Source organism: Nicotiana tomentosiformis, chromosome 7 (genome assembly GCF_000390325.3).
Source record: "Nicotiana tomentosiformis chromosome 7, ASM39032v3, whole genome shotgun sequence".
Taxonomy (NCBI): Eukaryota; Viridiplantae; Streptophyta; class Magnoliopsida; order Solanales; family Solanaceae; genus Nicotiana; species Nicotiana tomentosiformis.
This window is the reverse complement of record NC_090818.1, coordinates 67,706,446-67,726,715: the sequence shown is the minus strand read 5'-3', so window position 1 is coordinate 67,726,715 and position 20,270 is coordinate 67,706,446. Positions and strand designations below refer to the sequence as shown.

At 40.0% G+C, this 20,270-nt stretch overlaps 1 long non-coding RNA gene across 1 annotated transcript in view; it reads left to right on the top strand.

The window, feature by feature from the left end:
* The first annotated feature begins 1,421 nt into the window (after positions 1-1,421).
* The window catches only part of LOC138896512 (uncharacterized), a 28,136-nt gene continuing 9,287 nt past the window's right edge, over positions 1,422-20,270 (top strand). Inside the window, exons 1-2 of the long non-coding RNA XR_011409808.1 lie at positions 1,422-1,998; positions 16,966-17,012. This is a non-coding gene — a long non-coding RNA (uncharacterized lncRNA). The remainder of the gene's footprint in view (positions 1,999-16,965; positions 17,013-20,270) is intronic.

The window sequence follows — 20,270 nt, the reverse complement described above, 5'->3', positions numbered from 1 at the left end:
ATTTTCGGCTAGTAGTTCTTCAAACACAAGTGCACCTTTTTGCCTTTTTATGGTTCCACTCGAAAGCTACCTAATTTTTCTCTTTACTCTTCTAGAGACTCAAGTGATTTCGGATGTAAAGGATGAACAAGATGTGATTAATCACAAAAGGGGTACTCGAAGTGTAATACGGGTGCCCAAAAAAAGGTGTACAAGCTCAAAAGGGCTGTCTACGAATAATATTAATACTGGTGTGCAAGTAAGCTCAATGATCAATCAAAGAAATACCTAAATCATCTCATACACTCACAAGACTTAATCATTTCTCTTCGACTCACATACGACACAAGTTCTAGACTAGCAAGGAATGACACAAAGTACAATAAAATTCACACATCACATAATGCGCATGACTCACTCAGGACGGCACCGACCCGACTCTCAAACTAAAGCAACTTCCATAATTATTATAGAATTTAAACTTACAAGAAGTAATTGCATGAGTCAAAAGGTGAGCCTGGGTGTCAAAAGAAAGCTACATATATTCTCAAGGCACGAAATCACGGAAATCATAAAGAAAGTACTCAATTCAAATTATTCGAATATAAGCCCAGATATAGAGCATGTCAAACTGCATAGACACTGAGGTTCTTCCCGTTTTATTATTAGTTCTACAACAAAAAAAAAAGAAAAAATATTTTTGAATTTTTCTTCAGATCTTAATCCCTCAGGAAAACTGTCTAGAAAATCCATCGTAGAGAAAAGTCCACAAATTTTTACAATTCTTTGAAAATAAATCTACCTAAAAATACCAGTTCAAGAAAATTGACATCATCAATAAAGAACATTAGTTTTAAAAAACGGGGATTAAGGTAATAAAAACTAATTGTAATTATAGAATTACAATATCCTTAAGTGTGTGAGCATATAATTTTTGACTTACTTAAAATTGCTCCTAAAAACAATTTAATTTTGGTAATTTTGTTACTTTAACTTTAGTGGAATTTTAGGAATTTTTATCTATTTGTTCTGCATTTTAGTTGCATTAATATCATATAAAATCATAAAAAGATTTTCTAAAAGCATTTTATAATAGATTAATTCATAAATAGATAATTAAATTAAGTGATTAATAATATATGTGGTCAATTGTTCAAGTGATTGATTAGATAGGCTACTAGTGCAAAATAGGTCTAATTGAAAATTAGGTTAAAGTCGCTAAGTTTTAAAAGGAAAAGGGAAGAGGGTTGGAGCCGTTTTTGTTTTAAAATAGATTGGCTTGGCCAATTTCGTTGGCCCAGACTTGTAAATCAGTCACCCAAGCCCAATGGCCAGCACTGGTCCATATCTGCCCCTGAGAGCCCTTCCGAACGACGTAGTCTCAAAATGAAACCACGTCGTTTCTCCCTCAGCCTCTTTAAACAAGAGCAAGGATCAAAGGTTGGATTTTAACCCAAAAATCAGACCTCATTTTCTCTCTCCTCTCCGTGGTGGCTGGAGATTGCCTCTGCCATTCAACACATTCTTTTTGCCGTCCACCACTGCTCCACCACCGATCGAAAATCGTCTTCGCCGGCCGGTGATGGCCAATCCACCTCGAATCTCCACCAAATTACTCCTCTCCTTATCCTCTATCCCAATCTGCTAAGATCAAACTCCAATTCCAATTCAATATTGCCCAAAATCGAACTATAGAAATAAAATCCTTGCCTCCGTGTCCCTTTTTGGAATTCGACATGACCAAAGGCCGTGTGAACTTGAAACTCACACCAGTCACTAGGTCTTGTTGAGATCTATTGATTGATGCTGGTTTTAGGTCATTTCATGGCGGTCAGCTCCGGTCAACTTACTGTTGGCTGGACAAAATCACTAAAACTCCCCTTTATTTTGGTACTCCGACTCTCAGTAGCCATCATCACATTAACCCAGACTGGAATGTAGAATCTAAGCAAAGTTCAATGTGATGATGGCAACTTCCAATTGGATTCTTCTTCTCCGGTTGGCATAAGATTTTAAGAGGTAACCTTGATCCTTTCTTTTTCACTTCTTCTTTAATTAGTTTCTGCTCCGTTTTGCTTTCTCATTTGAATTGCATGATTAACTCAATTTCACTAATTAAGATTTTCTTGATTAGTGTATGATTTTAGTTGTTCAGTTAATTGCATATTTAGTCAACTAGGGTTTCGAATTATAGCATGACTGTTTGTTAACTTAGTTGATAATTAACGACATATGTAATCATTTATAATAGTTAGTTTTAAGCATGTTTGTTGTTAACTTCTGTGTTTATTAGTTGTTCAGTTTAATTTGGTGTTTGAACTTAGTTTTAGGTTGAGATTCAGGGTTCAAGGTTTTCAATTTGGGATTTCTTTATTAGTGGGTCTGTCTCAAAATTTCAGACCTAAAGACTAAGTCTGCAGGTTAAAGATACAAGGCCAGTCTGCCTCGATTCTAATAGGGATTTCGAGAGCCCAGTGACTTTGTGGATCAATGTCATTTTTTCGATGAATAAGCCAAGTCTCCAGGCCTAAGTGATTTAAGTTTATTCTTATTCATGCTTTTCTTTTATATGATGACTAATTGCTATTATAAAATTCACTTATTGAGAATTAATCAATCATTTTACCCACATTTTTAAAATTCAAAATGCAAATGCTAGTGTACCAATAAGGCCAAAATCATTTCAGATGTCACATTTAATTAACTTACAATAATTTATTAACTCTTTCAATAATTCTCTACTAGTTTGTAATTAAATTTATTTCAAAGATCTAGAATGTCGTAACCTTATTAAGTTATAAATAACAAAGAGTGTGTTGACTTCTCGAATATAATTGCACTCTTAATTTATTCATAAATTTATGCTTTAATTTTGATCTCAAATTAGGAAAATAATTACACACGCTAGCATGCTTTAGGTACGTTTTTAACACCATGGCTATATATACGCCTGCATAACATAGTTATGATCCATAAATTAAAGGGCAATTAACTAAATTAATTCGAAATAATAATAAGTTTTCTTTGATTATGCACACATATGCATAACATGATTCTTAACTCGCAAATAAGACAAGGACATGTATGTGTGACTTGGTCAAGATAATTTTCATATCTCCAATAGTCAAGCAATTAAAAATGAATATAGATAAAATGTGAAAACTATTAAATACAATATATTCTAAATTAATTTAAGCCAAGTGTAAGTTAATTAAGCGAACGTGCTAAAACCACGGGATTCGGGGAGTGACTCATACCTTCTTCCTGTTCAACAAAATTCCTGACCCGATCTTCTGTATTCGCAAATCATAAATTGGAGATAAAATTTTCTTGATTAAAGATTTAATAAATTGGTGACTTGGAATATTAAAAATACTCTATTCCAAGTGACGACTCCTAAAATATTATAAATTAATTCATATTCAAATAATATCACTTTAATTAAAAAAACTCCTATTTCCCCCGAAAAAGGGAAGTATGACAAATCCGTGGCAATGGATACTTGTTCTTTATATAACCTTATTCACCTGCCTATAATTAATGCACATCCTCATAGTACCATATTTCTTCTTCGCAAATAACACTAGTGTACCCCAAGGAAAAATACCCGGTCTAGTGAATCTCTTATCAAGCAAATCTTACAAGTGGTCCTTTAACTCTTTCAACACTGTTGGAGCCATGTGATGTGGTGGAATAGTTATAGGCTGAGTAACCGGCACCAAGTCAATACCAAAATTAATATTACTATCTGATGGCATACCCAGAAAACCCATAGGAAACACCTTCGGGAGCTCTATCATAACCGGTACCAAATCCATAAAAGGAACCTCTGCATTAGAATCCCGAATAAAAGCCAAATATGCTAAACATTCCTTCTCAACCATATGCTGAGTCTTCAAAAATGAAATCATTCTACCTGTAGCATGACCAAATGTCCCTCTCCATTCTAACCTAGGTGTCCCTGGCATAGCTAAAGTCACAGTCTTGGCATTACAATCCAAGATAACATGATACATGGATAACCAATTTATGCCAAGAATAACCTCAAAATCCACTATGTGTAGCAACAAGAGATCAACCATAGTATTGTACCCATTTATAGTAACCACAAAAGACCGATATAAATGATCCACCACTATAGAATCTCCAATAAGTGTAGACACATGAACAAGAATATCCAAATAATCACGAGACATACCCAAACATAATACAAAGTAAGATAACATATACGAATAAGTAGAACCCAGATCAAATAATACTGAAGCATCCCTATGACAGATTGAAATAATACCTTTTATAACTGTATCAGATGCAATCATCTTTGTCCTACCAGAAAAAGCATAGCCACATGCCTGACCTCCACTTGTGGGATGACCTCTACCTGCCAGACCCCCACCTCTAGCTGGCCGTGCAAGTGGTGTAGTCACTAGGTTGGAACTATAGTTTGAGTACCTTGCTGAGATGCACCACTAAGAAGTCTTGGATAATTTCTCCTCATTTGCCTCAAATCACCACACTAATAATAACCTATAGCTGAGAAAGACTGCTGGAACTGCCTGTGGGATTTCATGCTCTTCCGCTCCTCTTTTCTCTAACTACGGAGTCGCATGCGCTCTGCCCTCAAGGCTTTCTCCTTAGCCTTCCCATAGTGCACTCTATCCCTACCTTTTTGGACTATACCAAGACTAATGCCATAGTTGAGTCCTTCAATAAATTCTCTCATCTCTCCAGTCACACTATTCTGACTTACTGGCTGTAATGCGGCAGTGACATGTGGGGTAACTCTGATAGTCTGAAAACTGGGGCATGTTGCTGCTATAGTTTGTAGGTAGTAGGGGTTTGAGCCTCCTGCCAGCCTGAGAAGTAGTTGGTGCACTTAGGAATACTCCGGCTTGTGCCATATTCTCGAAAAATCCCGCAATGCAGACCAAAGTCTCTTGAATTGCAGGAGTAGTGATGAAACCCTTTGGGACATGAGTTGGTCCTAACTGCTCTTCCTAAACTAGGCATGCTCTCTAACTGGAGATATTTGAGGCTCAATAGATGCTGCTTTGGTACGTCCACAAGCCGCTGCAGATATTCTACATCTGGCAGGTTCTACTGTATGAGCACTGGCCTGAGCTCCAACCCTGCTCAGGCCCTTCCTCTTATGGCTCTGGCCTGGAGTACCAGCTCCTGCTTGGCTACGGCTAATTCACGTGTTCCCGATATTTATGAGAGAATAGAGGAATAAGATTCAGAATTCAGGATGAGTTGCACGATAGAGAATGAAAGAGAGTGAAGTTTCCTAAATATCCCACAACCTCTTGAAGATAAGTATAGACGTCTCTATGCCGATAAACAAGACTCAATTAAACATGCTCATGACTCATGGACCAATGCAACTTAGACTATGATACCATGCTATCACGATCTAAAACCCTCCAATGGCTGTGATGACACCTAACTTGCCGGCTAGGCGAACCAACAATCATAATCTCTAAACAAATCACTAGCATGAAAATTATAAGTCTAAACAAGATCATTGTCATAGATAAGTCTCGATCAAAATAAAAAAGTACAAAACAACAAAACAATCCCGGATTGGGTGTCACTGAGTACGTGCGCTTCTAAAAGTAGCAAAATATAAGGTCTGAAATAAGTATAGTACTATCTGAATCAAATAATAGTAAATAGATGTGAAGAAGGTGACTTCACGGGCTTGCGGTCGAACCAGCAGCACTACCTTGTGTCTACAAAATTAGTAACTAAGCATCATGTTGTGCTTCATAAGTACAAACACTTGGATCTGCACCAAAATATGTAGAAGTATATTATAAGTACAACCAACCCAATATACTCAACAAGTATCAAGTCTAACGTCGAACAAGTAGTAACGAGGCTCTAACCAAGATGATACTTACTTCAATAATGAGATAATAATCAATAAGTGTAAATACAGAGAAAGAACAGTCCAACAACAATTCCAAAGAAAATAAATACCATGCTTCTCAGATTTAATGATCAAAGCATAATCTATAGTCCGAGTTCACCTAAGATAAATAATATACAGAAACAGCATGTAAGGAAATGCTTCTACGTGGGTGCATGATATATGCGCATGCTCAGATTCAACCTTTCCACATAATTAGTACCAATTCATACACACACACAGAGAGCATAATGTGTGCCTGGCATAAATGCCTGTCACGACCCCAAAATCTCAACTCGTCGTGATGATACCTAATACACTGTCTAGGCAAGCCGAAACATAACAATAAAGAACCAGAACAATATAAATTATAGAAATAGCATAAGTCTCAAACCTCAATGTAACAAAGTACTGCCAATACAAGGTAAATCCCCCATAAACTAGTAAATATGGTGTCGTGAGCTCTACAATGGAGTATAAGTATGAAAAACTAAAAAACACTATTGTTTGAATTGAAACAACAATACATAACAAAAGACAAGTCAAAACTGCGGCCAAGGATGCAGCTCTACCTCGCCTCTCGAAGCTGGGTCCAACAGATAAATCTATTGTTGATAACTGGTCCTCACACCTGGATCTACACAATTAATTCCAAAGTGTAGTATGAGTACAACTGACCTAATGTACTCAATAATTATCGTAACTAACCTCGGCGAGGTAAAAGAAACACGAATTATAAATGATTATAGCTATAACCTGTACAATTTTATCATTTTAAAAAGTACAGAACGATAATGAAATCAAGTCATAGAGCACAGGAAGTAGTTTTTGTGTGTGTATGTGTACAATTAAGCAAATACTCTGTTCAGTCAATGTGCAACATATAGAGATGATATGCAGTTAAATCAAGTAATTAACCGCAGAAATTGCAAGTAAAGATGAAATGCAAAATCCAAACAAACACTGGCTAGATGAGAGGGTGACCCTCGGGGGATGGATACATATCCACACGCAAGCACGACCAATTCAATATGCCACCAGCCCGGTGTGGTCACAGGCTCAATATCATAATCCGCTCGGCGTGATCACAGATATAACAGTACAATATGCCTGGCGTTGTCACAGGCATAACACCATAATCTGCCCGACGTGATCACATGCATAACAACATAATTCGCCCGGCATGGTCATAAGCATAACAATATAATCCCCCTGGCGTGGTCACATGCATAACAACTCACTCCGCCTGGGGTGGTCACAAGCATCCATTCCAAATCGTATCACACAGAAGCAAATATATAAGAATGCATGTATAGGATGAACGAATAACATATCTCATGCTCCTGGACTACTATGAGTGACATGCTAAAGTGTAGGCATATGCATAGTGTGCTATCATAGCTCAAACTGGCTATTTCATCAAGGAGATAACAATTATCAAGTTCATTCAGGGATTTAGCCTCTATGTAATCTCAAACATGGCTCAAATAGTTCACAACAATGTTACAAATATGAGAAATATCATAGCTTAAAACTTAACAGTCAATTCTAAGAATATCATAGCCTAAGAATAACATGAGCATGGATAAATACTCCGGTGTTAGCACATAGGTTTAAACCTCATATATGTGCGCACCTATAGCACGTAGCTATCACGAATAATTCAGGAAACTAGTGCCTCAACCAAGTTTAGATAAGATCCCTATCTCATGCAAACAAAATCACTCCGCTAAAGATCCCTTCCAGCGCGTATCAATCACTGGATGACTTGAATCTAGCCAAAATAACGTAATACTATCAATAAAAGTCATAGGAAGTGATTCCAAAATATAAAGCTAAGGTCTTTACCTCAAGTCAAAGAGTCAACCCTGGGCCCGCACCTCGGAATCTGACAAAATTCTCAAATTCCGAATACACATTCAATTCCGAGTCCAACCATACCAAAATCATCCAATTTCAACCACAAGTCGCCCCCCAAATCCTCAAATTTCACTTTCCAATAACATAGTCCAAAAATTCCCAAATTCTAACTAAGTTTCGTGCACAATTGGTGTAATAATCAATGGGTATTCAATATTTATGGACAAAAGCGATTAAAAGTCACTTACCTCTTCAATCTGGGTGGAACCCTCTCTAAATATTGCCCTAGTACGAACGTCAAAATCCCACAAATGAGAAAAATCAACTAAACTCTTCGGTGTAAATTACACCGTACCAATTTCGCTTCTACGGCCCTCAGAGTCGCACCTGCGGACTCACCATCGCTGGTGCGAGATATCATTAACTTATCGACCCAGCGCACCTGCGGTCAAAGCTCTGCACCTGTGAGACCGCTTCTGCAGCCCCTCGCCTGCTTTTGCGCATCCGCACCTACAGATCGGCTACCGCATCTGCGACCAAGGCCAAGCCTAGCATACGAACTCGATTGAAGCCTTAAATCACATCAAACAATACCAAAACCACAAATTGTACATTGATTCAAACCTAATGAACAAACGAACTTCAAACTTCTAAAACTAATGCCGATCATATCAAACAAACTCTGATTGACCTTATTTTTGCACACAAGTCATAAATGACACGATGGACCTATTCCAACTTTCGGAACCTAAATCCGAACCCGATACCCACAAAGTCAACTCTCAATCAAACTTCTCAACCTTCCAAACCTTTAACTTTCCATTTTTTGTTAAAATGCACCAAATCAACCTACGGACCTCCAAATCCAAATCCAGACGTACAACTAAGTCCAAAATCACCATACGAAGCTATCAGAACCATCAAAACTCCATTCTGGAGTCGTTTACACAAAAGTCAATATCCGGTCAACTCTTTCAACTTAAGCTTCCAACCTTGGGACTAAATGTCCCAATTTACTCCGAATCATCTTCAGAACCAAACCAACCACCCGGCAAGTCACATAGCCACAAGTGAACATCGAATAAGCAATAAACAGGGGAACGAGCTATGATACACAAAATGACCGGCCGGATAGTTGCATTCTCCCCCTCCTAAACAATCGTTCGTCCTCGAACATGTCTAGAATCATACCTGAAGTCTCAAATAGGTATGGATAACTGCTCCGCATATCCCGCTCAGTCTCCCAAGTAGCCTCCTCGACTAGATGGCCTCTCCATTAATCCTTCACTGAAGCTATATTCTTTGATCTCAACCTTTGAACCTGCCGATCCAACATGGCCACCGGCTCCACATCATAAGTCAAATCTCCGTCTAACTGAACCATGCTGAAATTCAAAACATGTGACGGATCACCATAATACTTCTGGAGCATAGAAACATGAAATATTGGGTGAAGTCCCGATAGACTAGGTGGCAATGCAAGCTTGTAGGCCGCCTCTCCAATCCTCTCAAGCACCTCAAAAAGACCAATATACCAAGGGCTCAACTTGCCCTTCTTTCGAGACCTCATCACACCCTTCATGGGCGATACTCTGAGCAAAACCTTATCACCCACCATATATGCAATATCATGAACCTTCCTATCCGCATAACTCTTCTACCTGGATTGTGCTGTACGAAGTCGATCCTGAATCAACTTGACTTTCTCTAAGGCATCCCGAACCAGATCAGTACCCAACAACCTAGCCTTTCTCGGTTCAAACCAACCAACAAGAGATCGACACTGCCTCCCATATAAGGCCTCATAAGGAGCCATCTGAATACTCAATTGGTAGTTGTTGTTGTAGGGAAACTCTGCAAGCGGTAGAAACTAATCGCAAGAACCCCCGAAATCCATAACACAAGCACGTAGAATATCCGCGAAGATCTAAATGGTGCGCTTGGACTGTCTGTCCTTCTGGGGGTGGAATGCTGAATCAACTCAACCTGTGTGCCTAACTCTCGCTACACTGCTCTCCAAAATTGCGATGTGAATTGTGTGCCTCGATCAAAAATAATGGACACAGGCACACCATGAAGTCGAACAATCTCACGGATATAGATCTGAGCCAGTCGCTCTGAAGAATAGGTAGTCACAATAATAATAAAATATGTGAACTTAGTCAACCAGCCCATAATCACCCAAACTTCATCAAATTTCTTCAAAGTCCGTGTGGGATCCCAACAACGAAATCCATGATAACTCACTCCCATTTTCACTTGGGAATCTCAAGTCTCTGAAGCAAACCGCCCGGCCTCTGATGCTCGTACTTCACCTACTGATAGTTCAAGAAATAAGCCACATAATCTACTATATCTTTATTCATTCTCCTCCACCAATAGTGGTTCTCAAGTCCTGATACATCTTCTCGACACCCGGATGAATGGAATACCGCAAATTGTGGGCCTCCTCAAGAATCAACTCACGTAACCTATCCATATTGGGCACACAAATTCGTCCTTGCATCTGCAACACCCGTCATCTCTAATAGAAACCTATTTGGCATCACCATGCTGCACCGTTTCCATATGGACAAGCAAATGGGGGTCGTCATACTGACACTCTCTAGTGCGATCATACAAAGAAGACCAAGAAACCATACAAGCAAGAACTTGGCGAGGCTCCGAAATATCTAACGTCATGAACTGATTGGCCAAGGCCTGAACTTCCAATGCTAGCGGTCTCTCACCAACTGGAATATATGCAAGGCTACCCATACTCTCCGCCTTTCTACTCAAGGCATCGGCCACCATATTAGCATTCCCGGGATGATACAAAATGGTGATATCATAGTCTTTTAACTGCTTTAACCACCTTCACTGCCTCAAATTCGAATCCTTCTACTTAAACAAGTGATGTAGACTCTGATGATATGTAAATAGCTCACAAGACACGTCGTAGAGATAATGCCTCCAAATCTTTAATGCATGGACAATATCTGCCAACTCTAGATCATGAACACGATAAATCTTCTCATAGGTATTCAACTGGCACGAAACACAAGCAATTACCCTACCCTCCTGCATCAAGACACACCCAATACCAATCCAAGAAGAGTCACAATAAATCGTATATGAAACTGATGCTAAAGGCAAAATTAAAACTGAGATTGTGGTCAAGGCAGACTTGAGCTTCTGAAAGCTGTCCTCACACTTATCAGACCACCTGAATGGGGCACCCTTCTGGGTCAATCTGGTCAAAGGTGCAGCAATGGATGAGAAACCCTCCATGAAACAGCGATAATATCTGGTCAAACCAAGAAAACTCCAAATCTCAGTAGCTGAAGACGGTCTGGGACAACTTTACTCTGCCTTAATCTTCTTCGGATCTACCTTGATTCCCTCATTGGACACCACGTGCCCTAAGAACACCCCAGAATCAATCCAAAACTCACACTTGGAGAATTTAGCATATAGTTTCTTCTCCCTCAACGTCTGGAGTACAATCCTCAAATACTACTCATGATTCTCCTGGCTGCGTGAGTACACCAGTATATCATCAATGAATACTATAACAAATAAATCAAGATATGACTGGAATACACTATTCATCAGGTGCATAAAGACTGCTGGGGCATTGATCAGCCCAAAAGACATCACAAGAAACTCGTAGTGACCATAGCGGTTCCTAAATGCCATCTTCAGAATATCAGAATCTTAAATCTTCAACTGGTGATACCCAGACCTTAAATCAATCTTAGAGAACACTCTAACACCCTGAAGTTGGTCAAATAAGTCATCAATGTGTGGTAGTGGGTACTTGTTCTTAATTGTAACTTTGTACAACTGCCTGTAATCAATTCACATCCGTATAGTACCATCCTTATTCTTCAAAAATAGAACCGGTGCACCCAAAGGAAACACACTAGGCCTGATGAATCCCTTATCAAGTAGTTCCTGAAGCTAGTTTGTCAATTCTTTCAACTCTGCTGGTGCCATACGATACGGTGGAATAGAGATGGGCTGAGTGTCTGGCACTAGATCAATACCAAAATCAATGTCTCTGTCGGGTGGCATGCTCGGTAGGTCTACAGGAAATACATCTGGAAAGTCTCTCACTACCGGAACGAACTCAATAGTAGGAGTATCAGCACCAACATCCCTCATGAAGGCCGCCAGACATCCCTTCCCAACCATCTGTTGGGCCTTCAAATATGAAATTACTCTACTGGAAACATAGTCCAGAGAACCCTTCCACTCAACCCTAGGCAATCCTGGCATCACCAATGTCACAGTCTTAGTGTGATAATCTAGAATAGTGTGACATGGTGACAACCAATCCATGCCTAAATCACGTCAAAATCAACCACGCTAAGCAGTAAAAGATCAACTCTCATCTCTTATTGCATAATAGTCACTACATATGATCGGTACGCATCCACAATAATATAATCACTCATCGGTGTAGATACATGAACATACATAACTAAAGAATCATGGGGCATATCCAAATAACGAGCAAAGTATGATGACACATATGAATAAGTGGAACCAGGATCAAATAATACCAAAGCATCCCTGTGGCATACTGAAACAATACTTGTGATCACGACATCAGAGGTAGCCGCCTCTAGTCTGGCTAGAAATGCGTAGCAACGGGCCTGACTTCCACCTGATTGATCGCCCTCTCTAAGGTGGCCTCGAGCTGACTGGGCCCCACTATGAGATGGTTGTGCGGGTGGTGTAGCTTCTGGTGCTGGGATCATAGGCTGAGAACTCTTCTCTGGGACCCTACTCAGTAGTTTGGGGCAATCTCTCTTGAGATGACTCTCAACTCTCCGCACTCATAGCAAACCATCTTGACATGCTGTTGAACCTGATAGCCCGAAGAATTGCTTGTGGAAACCTGAACAGATGGGGCACGATAAAAACTTTGTGCCGGTAATGCACTGAATGATGAGTGAGTTGGGTAGGCACTGTAGGAACTGTGGCTAACTGAAGAACCACAAGGAACATGGCGAGTTGCCTAAACTGGTCTAGAAGAATGGCCTCTACTATAATAGGATTGGCCTCCAGATGAGGCACTACTGAAACCACCTAAACTACGAGGCCTCTTGGCCTCCCGCTCCTACCTGCGAACCAACTCTAAGCATCTAGCAATATCAACCACCCTGTCAAACCTCACACCCATTGTAACCTCCCGAGCCATAATGAAGCGCAAACCATAGTCGAGGCCATTAATGAACCTCTTAATCTTCTCCCTCTCAGTGGAAACCAACAATACCATGTGACGAGCCAACTCTGAAAACCTCATCTCATACTAAGTCACTCTCATACCCTTTTAGTGTATCTGCTCAAACTGCCTACGCAATTCCTCCTAAAGGCCAGAATCATGCACACAGTCAAAATTTGGGCTAAGGCCTCCTGAAGGCCAGGAATCACAATGGGCACTCCTAATGCCTGAGTTGGTCCCACCGGCTCAACCACATCTGGTACCTGCTCCTGAGCTGAAGCAATATCTGGTACCTGCTCTAGATGTAGTAAAAGCCATACCTCAGCCTCTACCACGACCCCGGCCTCTCGCGGTCCTAGCTGGTGGTACTGGTGGCCGTCCGCCTGATCCGGTCACACGTGTCCTCACCATCTGTGAGAGAATAAAATATTCAAGTTCAAATTTCAAAAATAACATATCCGCATGACAAGAATACAAGAAAGTGAAGTTTCCTAATAGTTCGGTAGCCTCTCAAAGATAAGTACAGACGTCTCCGCACCGATCCGTAAGACTTTACTAAACTTTCTCATGACTCGTAATACTATGAACCTAGGGCTCTAATACCAACTTATCAAGATCCAAAATCCCAACCCGTCGAGACGACGCCTAAAACACTGGCTAGGCAAGGTGAAACATAACAGTAAAGAACCATAACAACATAAATTATAGAAATTGCATAAGTCTGAAACCTCAATGTAATAAAGTACTACCAATACAAGGTAAATCCCCAAGAAACTGGTAAATACGGAGTGATGCGCTCTACAACGGAGTACAAGTCTGAAAAACTAAATAACACTATTGTTTGAACTAAAACAACAGTACACAAGAAAGGACAAGTCAAAACTGCGACCAAGGATACAGCTCTACCTTGCCTCTCGAAGTTGGGTCCAATAGATAAATCAACTACTCATAACTGGTCCCCACATCTAGATCTGCACAATTAAGTGGAGAGTGTAGTAGACTACAACCGACCTAATGAACTCAATAAGTATCGTAACTAACCTCAGCGAGGTAAAAGAAGCACGAATTATAATTGATACTAGCTATAACCTGTACAGTTTCATCATTTTAACAAGTACAGAACGATAATGTAAGGCCCCATAAAATTTTGCCTAAGAACCTGGGATTTCATGGTGCCGAAGTAGGCTTTGGTGCACCCGATGTTCCACGTGCCCAGAGATGTCTTTGGTGTACCTGGTGTTCCACGTGTCCAGAGATGTCTTTGGTGCACCCGGTGTTCCACGTGTCCATGTTGAAGAAGGTGGTTGGAGATCCGTCAATTATTACTCCGGTTGAGACCATTGAGGTTAATGAAGAATTGACTTATGAAGTAATTCCAGTTGCCATCCTTGATAGGCAAGTACGAAAGTTGAGGAACAAAGAGATTGGCTCTGTGAAAGTACTATGGCGGAACCAACAAGTTGAAGAGGCCACCTGGAAGGCCGAGGAAGAAATGAAGAAGAAGTATCCTTATTTGTTTGAATAGCCATTTATTTAGAAAGTTGTGTTCTATGAAAATGCTAAGAGTTATCTTCTATGAATTATGTATCATTTATACCGTTGATGTTAAGGGTGTTCCCTTTTTGGTAATATATTGCTTATGAGGCCACAATTTGTGTTTTTTTATGTTATATTGCATCATCGGATTATGTATATGTTGTTAGGAGTGGTTTCTGGGATTCTCTGACAAGTGGTTAGGCCCAGTTACAGGGGAAACTCTAGTGAAAATTTTGGAAATTTGGGGAGTAAGTCGAAATTTGGGAATTATTGGTGTGTGTTATAGAAGCTAAGTCACATTGGTTTCTAATGGCAGGTTTTAGCCCTTAGTCGACGACGAATGATCTTAAGTGGGGGAGGATGTAAGGCCCCGTAAAATTTTGCCTAAAAACCCAGGATTTCGTGGTGCCAAAGTAGGCTTATGTGTTGACGTACAGACTTTTTGGGTTGAACAGTGCGCTAGGGAGTAAAGGAAAATTTTTGGCAGAAAAAGACATTTCTACGGCCCACTATGCGGCTGCAGAATCACTTTGTGGGCCGCAGAGTGAAGCAGAAAACTGGCCAAGTTTGGATGATATTGTACGGTCAACTATACGATCGCAAAACTGTTTCGCGGGCCGCACATCGACCGTGAAACCAGCATGGTAATTTTCGGAGGGAAGTTCTACGGTGCATTATGCGACCCCAGAATAGGTCTGCAGCTGCAGAACTGCCGCAGACCCAGCCCGAACATCCCAGTTCAGGGGCACCAATTGTGCGGCCGATTTGCGGATCGCATATGCATTTTGTGATCACTATGCGACCGCATATTGTGTTTTAGAGCTTCATTTTTCTGATTTTATAAACCCGACCCCATTCTTATAAAACAATGTTAAGGGTCATTTTAGAAGGTTCAAACTTACATTTTAGAGAGAGAGGAAGGTGGTCTAGAGTGAGAAGAGGACTTCTAAGTCATTTTTTCATCAATCTTTGTTCAAACCTTGAAGATTTCTCTAGGGTAACTCACAAGGTCTTCAACCAAAAGGTTAGATTCTACACCCTAACCCTTAATTTCAGAATTTAACTAAAAATGGGTAATTAGTAAAGCAATTCTTGGGTGTGGGAGTTGTTTATTTTACATACATGTACCATCTAGGGTAGTAGGGAGATTGTTGAGCTCTTTTGAGTGAACTTTGGGTAGTGGGGGTGAAAGAATCCACGATAGGAGGATCTTAAAACCTTAATGCACGCCTAGTGTTTGGTAAAATGCTTAAGTGAGCTGGAACTATGAACTCCTTCCTAATTTGTGTTCAATTTTGCTATATCTCTAAATAGATCGAAGTGTCTAGGATCTCTGAAATATTATAGTAAATTAAAAAGCTCGAGGCAAGGTATGTTGGCTAAACGCCTCTCTTAGAATTGAATTCGCATGATGATCTTGTAAGTCCCGAGTTGTCCATTATGAATTGACTTTTCTGAATACGTTTGGCGTCGGATGATGTATATATATGAATATGTTCAAAGGTGTTCCGAAATTTTCTTATTATATTGTGCTATTCTTCGGGAGAGTATTTGAAGTATGAGTATGTATTAAAATGTTGTGACTTCAAGTCAAGTCCAAATGGAAGTGATCACATCAAATTGTATAAGAGATCATATATGCCTAAGACCCTAATTTGCTAAAGTATGTGTTTAAAGTCTTAATCTGAAAGGCCTTGTTATTGATTATCCGTGATAATGATTGAAAATGGAATAGTGAGATTGAATTATGAAGTACGACCAATGTTCCAAGAATGGTATTGCATTATGGCCAATGATGTCAATAAAATGAATGACATGTAAAAGAATATGAATTGAGTGGTAATACTTTTAATAACAAATGCTTTGGGAGTATTGGTTAGCCACCGAGGAAGGGTAAGTCTGAACAACCCAACCCTGAAACTATACGTGCCGGTGTAGGAGTGATTGAGGGGTAAATCTCTGTGTTAATATGATGAGATTGTTTCCCCTTATATGGGATGGGATTGGTGTGTTGAGATATTTTTCCCTTAAATGGGATGAGATTATTACTAGCTATATGTGATGTAATGTCGACCCACACGACATTGTAGTGAGACGGCTTAGCCGATCGGGCTGAGATTGGACACCATACCGCACACATGGTGGTATTGTGAGTGTATGTCTCAGGATGAGATGGCTTAGCTGGTCGGGCTGAGATCAGACTCCGTAATAAAACACAGTGGTATATCGGTGCTAAAGATCTCCCAACTTATATTACTGAATCATATTTGAAATTTACCTTTCCATTGACTTGACACCTTGATACTGCTTGAGTCTCTTATTGATTTCATGTTTTATTCTCGGTTTACTGTTGCTCATTCTATTGAGAGGGAATTTTGTTTTACATACTAGTACTATTTCATATGTACTAACGTCCCTTTTTTCGGGGGCGCTACATCTTTAATGGATGCAAGTGGTTCCATAGCAGGTGGCATTGACCAATGATAGCAACATACCCTCTCCTCTGCTGATTTGGTAAGCACCACTTCATCTCAGGGTCCTATGTCTTTTTATCCTTTGTACATAGCGTTTTGAGGTATAGCCGGGGCTTTGTTGCCGGCATTGTCATAACACTCTTTTGTTCCTGTTAGAGGCTCCATAGACATAGTGTGGGTTGTATCTGTTTTTTGGAAGGTTAAACTAAAAATGTTATAATCGCATCATCTGTTCCACTTTAACTATGATTGTATAAGATACTATTTTGGAGACTTGTTAATCTCGTAACTAATGGAAAAAGGACTGGTGTTGTTCACATGACTTTTTGTTGACTTATTAATGAAATGTATTCTTCTCTTTATTCATAAGTGAGTTGGGTAGAAGGTATTGTAAATGCTTGCTTAACTGGGATATCTCGGTTGAGCGCCAGTCGTGCTCCCCGAGATCGGGGCATGACAGATAATGAAATCAAGTCATAAAGCACATGAAGTAGCATATGTATGTGTAGGTGTACATTAAGAAAATATTATATCCAGTCAATGTTCATCATATAGAGATGATATGCAGTTAAATCAAGTAACTAACCACAGAAATTGCAAGTAAAGATGAAATGCAAAATCCAAACAAAGACTGGCTATTTCCTCAACCTTTCAATATCCGTACCAAACCAATGATCATTTTTCCATAATATCCATGTGTACATCATCAAGATAGAAACATGAGAGGGTGACCCTCGGGGGATGGATACATATCCACACGCAAGCACGACCAATTCAATATGCCACCGGCCCGGCGTGGTCACAGGCTCAATATCATAATCCGCTCGGCGTGGTCACAGACATAACAGTACAATCTTCCTGGCGTGATCACAGGCATAACAACATAATCTGCCCGGCGTGATCACATGCATAACAACATAATCCGCTTGGCATGGTCACAAGCATAACAATATAATCCGCCTGGCGTGGTCACATGCATAACAACTCACTCCGCTCACAAGCATCCGGTCCAAATCGTATCACACAGAAGCAAATATATAATAATACATGTATAGGATGAACGAATAACATATCTCATGCTCCTGGATTGGTATGAGTGGCATGCTAAAGTGTAGGCATGTGCATAATGTGCTATCATAGCTCAAACTGGCTATTTCATCAAGGAGATAACAATTATCAAGTTCATTCAGGGATTTAGCCTCTATGTAATCTCAAATATGGCTCAAATAGTTCACTACAATGTTACGAATATGAGAAATATCATAGCTTAAAACTTAACAGTCAATTCTAAGCATATCATAGCCTAAGCATAACATGAGTATGGATAAATACCCCGGTGTTAGCACATGGGTTCAAACCTCATATATGTGCGCACCTATAGCATGTAGCTATTACGAATAATTCAGGCAACTAGTGCCTAAACCAAGTTTAGATAAGATCCCTATATCATGCAAACCAAATCACTCCGCTAAAGAGCCCTTCCCGCGCGTATCAATCACTGGACGACTTGAATCTAGTCGAAATAATGTAATACTATCAATAAAAGTCATAGGAAGTGATTCCAAAAGATAAAGCTAAGGTCTTTAACTCAAGTCAAAGAGTCAACCCTGGGCCCGCACCTCAGAATCCAACAAAATTCACAAATTTTGAAAATCCATTCAATTACAAGTCCAACCATATCAAAATCATCCTATTCCAACCAAAAATCGCCCCCAAATCCTCAAATTTCACTCTCCAATAACATAGTCCAAAAATCTCCAAATTCTAACTAAGTTTCATGCAAAATAGGTGTAATAATCAATGGGTATTCAATATTTGTGGACGAAAGTGATTAAAAGTCACTTACCTCTTCAATCTAGGTGGAACCTTCTCCAAAATCGCCTTAGTCCGAACTTCAAAATCCCACAAATGAGAAAAATCAACTAAACCCTTCCGTATAAATCACAACCCGGTGATTTCGCTTTCGCGGCCCTCAGAGTCGCACCTGCGATGCCGCACCTGCAGGCTCACCATCGCTGGTGTGAGATTTCATTAACTTACCAACCCAGGGCACCTGTGGTCAATGCTCTGCACTTGTGAGACCGCATCTGTGGCCCCTCGCCCGCTTCTGTGCTTTCGCACCTACGGATCGCCTATCGCATCTGCAACCAAGGCCAAGCCCAGCATACTTCGCATCTGTGCGCACGTGGCCGCTTCTGCGGCCAAAACCTCGCAGGTGCGGTTACAACAAAACTGATGCCAACAACATTTCAATAAGTCAAATTCACAATCCGATTCGAACTGAATCAGCCCCCAGGCCCCCGGGTCCCCATCAAAACATACCAACAAGTCCTAAAACACAATACGAACTCGCTCGAAACCTCAAATCACATCAAATAACACCAAAACCACAAATCGCATATCGATTCAAACTTAATGAACAAACAAACTTCCAACTTCTAAAACTAATGTCAGATCATATCAAACCAACTCCGATTGACCTTAAATTCTGCACACAAGTCATAAATGACACAACAGACATGTTCCAACTTCCAGAACCAAAATCTAAGCCCGGTAACCACAAAATCAACTCTCGGTCAAACTTTTCATCCTTCCAAACCTTTAACTTTTCAATTTTCGCCAAAATGCACCAAATCAACTTGCGGACCTCCAAATCCAAATTCTTACATATGCCTAAGTCCAAAATCACCATACGAAGCTATAGGAACAAAAAAAACTCCATTCTGGAGTCTTTTACAGAAAATTCAATATCTGGTCAACTCTTTCAACTTAAACTTCCAACCTTGGGACTAAGTATCCTAATTTATTCTGAATTATCCCAGAACCAAACCAACCACCCCAACAAGTCATGTAACCACAAGTGAACATATAATAAGTAATACATAGGGTAACGGGGCTACGATACACAAAATGACCGGCCGGGTCGTTACAATGTGCCTCACAAAAACAATTCATATGTCTGACACTCACAAGGCCCAAAGTAACATGGGTGATCACCTGACTCCAAAGGGACGGATCCATATCTATGTCTCGATATCATAATAGCTCAATAATCAGAATCATCAATGTACTCATATATCTCAATGTACCAAAGTATCTCACAGTACCATAATCACCTTAACCCTACAGAATGTACCATCTTGTCAATAACTCCGCTCATATTACTGAATCCAAATTTAGAGACGTATGCATATACGTCTAGTCCACAAGGTTATAAGAAATAAATATGCGGATGTATGTAATTATGAGAGTAAGGTATGATTATGTCTAAATCACATAGCTCAAAATATCAAGGCTC